The sequence below is a fragment of the Thalassophryne amazonica genome, chromosome 16 (genome assembly GCF_902500255.1).
Source record: "Thalassophryne amazonica chromosome 16, fThaAma1.1, whole genome shotgun sequence".
Classification (NCBI taxonomy): domain Eukaryota; kingdom Metazoa; phylum Chordata; class Actinopteri; order Batrachoidiformes; family Batrachoididae; genus Thalassophryne; species Thalassophryne amazonica.
Genome location: NC_047118.1, coordinates 45742398 through 45748364, shown reverse-complemented (window position 1 = coordinate 45748364; position 5967 = coordinate 45742398).

The following is a 5967-nucleotide window of genomic DNA, read 5'->3' as shown; positions in this document are numbered from 1 at the left end:
GTGCTGTCCCCTCTCTTGTATATTTTGTATACAAATGACTGATGCAGCCACTATAAGAATCGCCATATTTTAAAATTTGCAGATGATTCTGTTATAATCAGTCTCGTGCATGGTGATGAAAGGGAACATGGCCCTGTCGTGGCAGATATGGTTCAGTGGTGTGACGACTCCTTCTTGCAGCTGAATGTTGACAAGACAAAAGATATGGTTATTGACTTTCGGAAACGGATGTCCTCACCCAAAACCACTACAATCAATGGCCAACAGGTGGAGTATGTGGACAACTATAAATACTTGGGAACGCTGATCGATAGCAAGTTGAACTTTAATGTCAATGCAGACCTGCTGTACAAGAAAGGGCAGCAGCATCTGTTTTGTCTTCGTAAGTTGTCATATTTTCAAGTGGACAGGACAATAATGACCCTATTTTATAAATCTTGTATTGAATCAGTTTTAAATTTTTCGATGATGTGCTGGTACGGAAATCTCAGCATTAAAGCAAGGAAGCCACTTCACAACATTGTAGAATTGTGCAGCAAGCTTTTGGGGTCCAGCAGACCTCACTGTCTGACTTGTTTTCCAGACAGGTGAGGAGGAAGGCTCAGAGAATTTTATCTGATCTGGCCCACCCTCTCCATGGTGAATTTTGTTTTTTGCCATCTGGAGCGAGGCTTAGGTTTCCTACAGTGAGGGGTAACAGATATAAGCATTCCTTTGTACCTGTGGCTATCTCTGTTCTGAATGCTGATCGGAGGAGAGAAGCAGATACATAGGGTTGATGGCAAATCGTGTTAGGTAACTCGGTTCCTTTTCCATCGATCCAGGTCTGTACTGTGTCCCCCTTGTGTACTGAATGTTTGGTGTGTTTTTTCTTTTCTTTCTTTTCTTTTCTTTTATTCTGTGCTTTTCTGTATACCCATTGCTGTACAGCTCGTTGCTCCTTTGGAGACACTGAATAAATAAAGTGAAAGTGAAAGTGAAAGTGATGTTCAGAGGCACAGATTACAAAAGCTGAACTTTAACAGCTGTTATTTTCCAAAGGTATGTATTTGTTCAATCTTGACCTTAATGTAGTGTTCAAGCGCAAAACGTGACTGATGAGAAATAAAAGGATGACTTCATTACACTAAAATGATTTGGAGTCAGAATAAAAATACAAGCTGCTGATTTCTGTTATTCTGCAGCTTAAATTATTAAGCTGCAGCTATATGTTTTAATTATTTCAAAGTGAGTTGCATTCTAATTTATTTATACAAAAAATATGGGGAGTCAAATCAGCCTGCATTGTTCTGTTAAGTTTATATCAGTTTTCCTGCACATGTCCAGGTGTTTTTTCCTTATTTATAAGAGTTTGGTGTTTGCGTTTGTCACACAAAGTTTTAAAACGCAATAAAATGTTCACACTTCTCTTTATAGCAGTTCTGTAATTTCAGAAATGCAACAGAAACAACCACAAATCAGAAAAAGTTGGGACTATATGTAAAATAAAGATAAAAATAAAAATGTTGCACTATTCCCAGTTTCTCCACTCACAGAAGCCAAATGTTCTTCCAGAGTTGTGTAATTATACTACGAGAGTAGAATATAAAGAAGGGAAAAAAGAAAAAAATAGACAATATAATCGTCAATCACAATTATTTGCCTGACAATTAATTGTCTCCAGAAATTCCTCATCATGACAGCCCTACATCTGCCCCGTGGGAAACATGACTTACTTGCTTAGGGAGAAATGTGGCTGGAATGAGGTCCAGAACTCCGGATGCTCAATACGTGGCACAGCTTCACCAACAAAGTGCTTGGAATAGATGTGTATTTGTCCTTCTTGACATGTTTGTGGGAGAAATTTGGTCGACCACAAGCACGACTCGAGTCCACCGCTTGTACAGTAGTGTTCAGAATAATAGTAGTGCTATGTGACTAAAAAGATTAATCCAGGTTTTGAGTATATTTCTTATTGTTATATGGGAAACAAGGTACCAGTAGATTCAGTAGATTCTCACAAATCCAACAAGACCAACCATTCATGATATGCACACTTTTAAGGCTATGAAATTGGGCTATTAGTAAAAAAAAAGTAGAAAAGGGGGTGAAACCGGTTATCAGCCCATGTCTACTGAGGACACTAATTGTTGAAGCTTTGTAGGTGGAATTCTTTCCCATTCTTGCTTCAGTTGTTCAATAGTCTGGGGTCTCCGTTGTCGTATTTTGCACTTCATAATGCGCCACACATTTTCAATGGGCGACAGGTCTGGACTGCAGACAGGCCAGTCGAGTACCTGCACTGTTTTACTACGAAGCCACGCTGTTGTAACATGTGCAGAATGTGGCTTGGCATTGTCTTGCTGAAATAAGCAGGGACGTCCAAGAAAAAGATGTTGCTTGGATGGCAGCATGTGTTGCTCCAAAACCTGGATGTACCTTTCAGCATTGATGGTGCCATCACAAATGTGTAAGTCGCACATGCCATGGGCACTAACACAACCCCATCCCATCACAGATGCTGGCTTTTGAACTTTGCGCTGGTCACAATCTTGGATGGTCTTTTTCCTCTTTTGTCTGGAGGACACAACGTCCATGATTTCCAAAAACAATTTGAAACATGGACTCATCAGACCACAGCAGACTTTTCCACTTTGCATCTGTCCATTTCAAATGAGCTTGGGCCCAGAGCAGGCGGCAGCGTTTCTGGATGTTGTTGATGTATGGCATTTGCTTCGCATGGTAGAGTTTTCACTTGCACTTGTAGATGTAGCGACGAACTGTGTTAAGTGACAATGGTTTTCTGAAGTGTTCCTGAGCCCACGCGGTAAAATCCCTTGCACAATGATGTTTGTTTTTAATGCAGTGCTGCCTGAGGGATCGAAGGTCATGGGCATTCAATGTTGGTTTTCGGCCTTGCCGCTTATGTGTAGAATGTTCTCCAGATTCTCTGAATCTTCTGATTACATTATGGACTGTAGATGATGGAATCCCTAAATTCCTTGCAATTGAACGTTGTGAAACATGGTTCTTAAACTGTTGGACTATTTTTTCATGCAGTTGTTCACAAAGTGGTGATCCTCACCCCATCTTTGCTTGTGAACGGCTGAGCCTTTTGGGGATGCTCCTTTTATACCCAATCATAACACTCGCCTGTTTCCAATTAGGTGTTCTTTGAGCATTTATCAACTTTCCCAGTCTTTTGTTGCCCCATCCCAACTTTTTTGAAATGTGTTGCAGGCATCCATTTCAAAATGAGCAAATATTTGCACAAAAACGTTTAGCAGTTTGACATTAAATATCTTGTATTTGTGTTGTATTCAATTGAATATAGGTTGAAGCAATTTGTATTCTGTTTTTATTTACATTTTACACATTGTCCCAACTTCAGTGGAATTGGGGTTGTAGACTATTGCACCTTTTCCTGTTTGCTTTATGTTTCTACCCTTAATCCTGAGACTACACTTTATAGAAGGTTTCTGTTGTTGTTAACTGCCAAATATCAAAGTAGCACCAACAATTAGTAACAATCAAAAACCTTTTCTTTGAATCTACTTCATTAAATAATGGAAGTATTTCCACATGATTAAATGGCTTTCGGTCAGCACTGTTCAATTATGTTCTTTAAACAGAGTGTACTTGTGTTGAGTCAACTTGATTAAGGTAGATTCAATTTGTTCAATAGTGTTGGGTGCAACATTATTAAAGCGTGTTTGGCTAATGTAATTTTCACGTGTTGAACCAGCAAGTGTATAATTTGTTGGATCAACTTAACTCAGAGGTCTCAAACTGATTCCAGAAAGGGCCAAGAGGATGTAGATTTTCTTTGCAACCACCCACTCACCCACACACCAGGTGATTTCTTTTGCAGTTGAAACCACTGAAGAACAAGGATTGGACTCCAGGATGTAGGCAGCAGAACACAAGAGGTTAGGTGCAAAAAAAAAACAAGGTGTTTATTGATCCAAAGTGACAGTGGACAGACAATCAGTGACAAGATTTTCCCATGTGACAATTAATCCAAAAATATCCACAGCCAAGGTGAAAGCCAAAATGAAGGAGTACCAAAAAACAACAGTCAAAAAACACTGCGAGAACAAAACATTTAGGTGGAGTACAGGGTGCAGACAGACATGGAGGGTGACAGAGACTGGACCAAATGTAATTGACCGGCAACTAACAGTCAGGAGGATGTGGCTTAAATACTAAACTGATTAATAGGTGCTACAAGGTCAAACAGAAAAGCCGGGACACATGGGGGAAATAAGTGAATGCACAGAGATCCAAAATAAATGGACAACCCGTGGAGTGTGGAAAATAAAACCAGATCACGAAATGGTAAACCATAACACATGCACATACTGTAATGTCCAATGTGGAACAACAATCGGATCACAGAGAACTAACTCAAACGTGGAAATTAACTTGTGAGAACTACAACTGCAACATTAACAGAAAATGGCACAGTGGTGAACAACGGGAAAGGAACAGAAATACAACAAACACAGGGTGGAAATAAATGACACAAAGCATAACGGAGATACACAAGATCACGAGGAGCAGGACCCTCGGACAATGACGAGCTGCCAGATTCTGTGCACAGCTGTTAGGCGTGACCATGACAACTGCACAGATTGCACCCATCCACACGCAGACCACAAAAGGACAAGGTGCACACACCTACTCACTTACACCAAGGACACACAGACACCTGAATGGCACATGCATCCACACAACTGACAACAGGAGGGGGCGTGCATAACACTCAGACCACAAACCAACATCGACCCCAGGAATAAATAAAGTGCACAGGAGGACACAACAAGACTGACAGGTGAGGATTCAGGGGTGGATCATGGGAGACAGACATGATCAACAACCTGACGGATAACACCACAACAGGTGTGCCAGTTTTATATGCAAGCATAGAAGTAGAGAGATGGAACGCCAACTTCTGATCTCTGGGGCTGAGGTTGTGCCGCACATGCACGAGAGAAGTTTGGGTTCTTCACTTCTGGTCTTTTGTGCTGCAGCCAGCATTTCGTTCACAGGTATTATACGTGGTCTGTCCATAAATTAACCTTCCTTTTAATTTTTTTAAAAACTATATGGATTTCATTCATATGTTTTTACGTCAGACATGCTTGAACCCTCGTGCGCATGCGTGAGTTTTTCCACGCCTGTCAGTGATGTCATTCGCCTGTGAGCACGCCTTGTGGAAGGAGTGGTCCCGCCCCCTCGTCGGATTTTCATTGTCTGGAAATGGCGGAATGAAAAGGACTTTTTTTCCATCAGAATTTTTTCAGAAGCTGTTAGAGACTGGCACCTGGAAACCATTCGAAAAATTTATCTGGCTTTCAGTGAAAATTTTACGGGCTTCACAGAGAATAAGGACTTTAACTACAGGTTTAAGGACCCCTTTAAGGACGGTCAGAGCTGCGACGATGCAGCACAAACCACTGGATCATTTCTAAGCTGATGGCTCTGTGGATACGAGACCGTCGTGTGCTCTTTCTCTGGTTATTACAAGACCTGGACATCAGCCATTTTCTGGCATATTTCACTTTTAACAAGAGATTTTGTCATGGAAAGCCGCGTGGAGGCTTCGCGCGTCACGACCGATTCGCTGATGAAACGAGACAAAGCAACACTTCCGTTTCGGAGTGTTAGAGGACAAGTTGGGACATGTCCAGCTCTCCACAAGTTCTTTTATACTCACTCGACTGGTAAGCACTGAAAGCCGAAATAGATATGTCCCAACTTGTCCTCTAACACTCTGAAACGGAGGTGTTCCTTTGTCTCGCTTCATCAGCGAATCGGTCGTGACGCACGAAGCCTCCGCGCGGCTTTTCATGACAAAATCTCTTGTTAAAAGTGAAATCTGCCGGAAAATGGCTGATGTCCAGGTCTTGTGATAACCAGAAAAAGAGCATACGACGGTCTCATATCCACAGAGCCATCAGCTTAGAAATGATCCAGTGGTTTGTG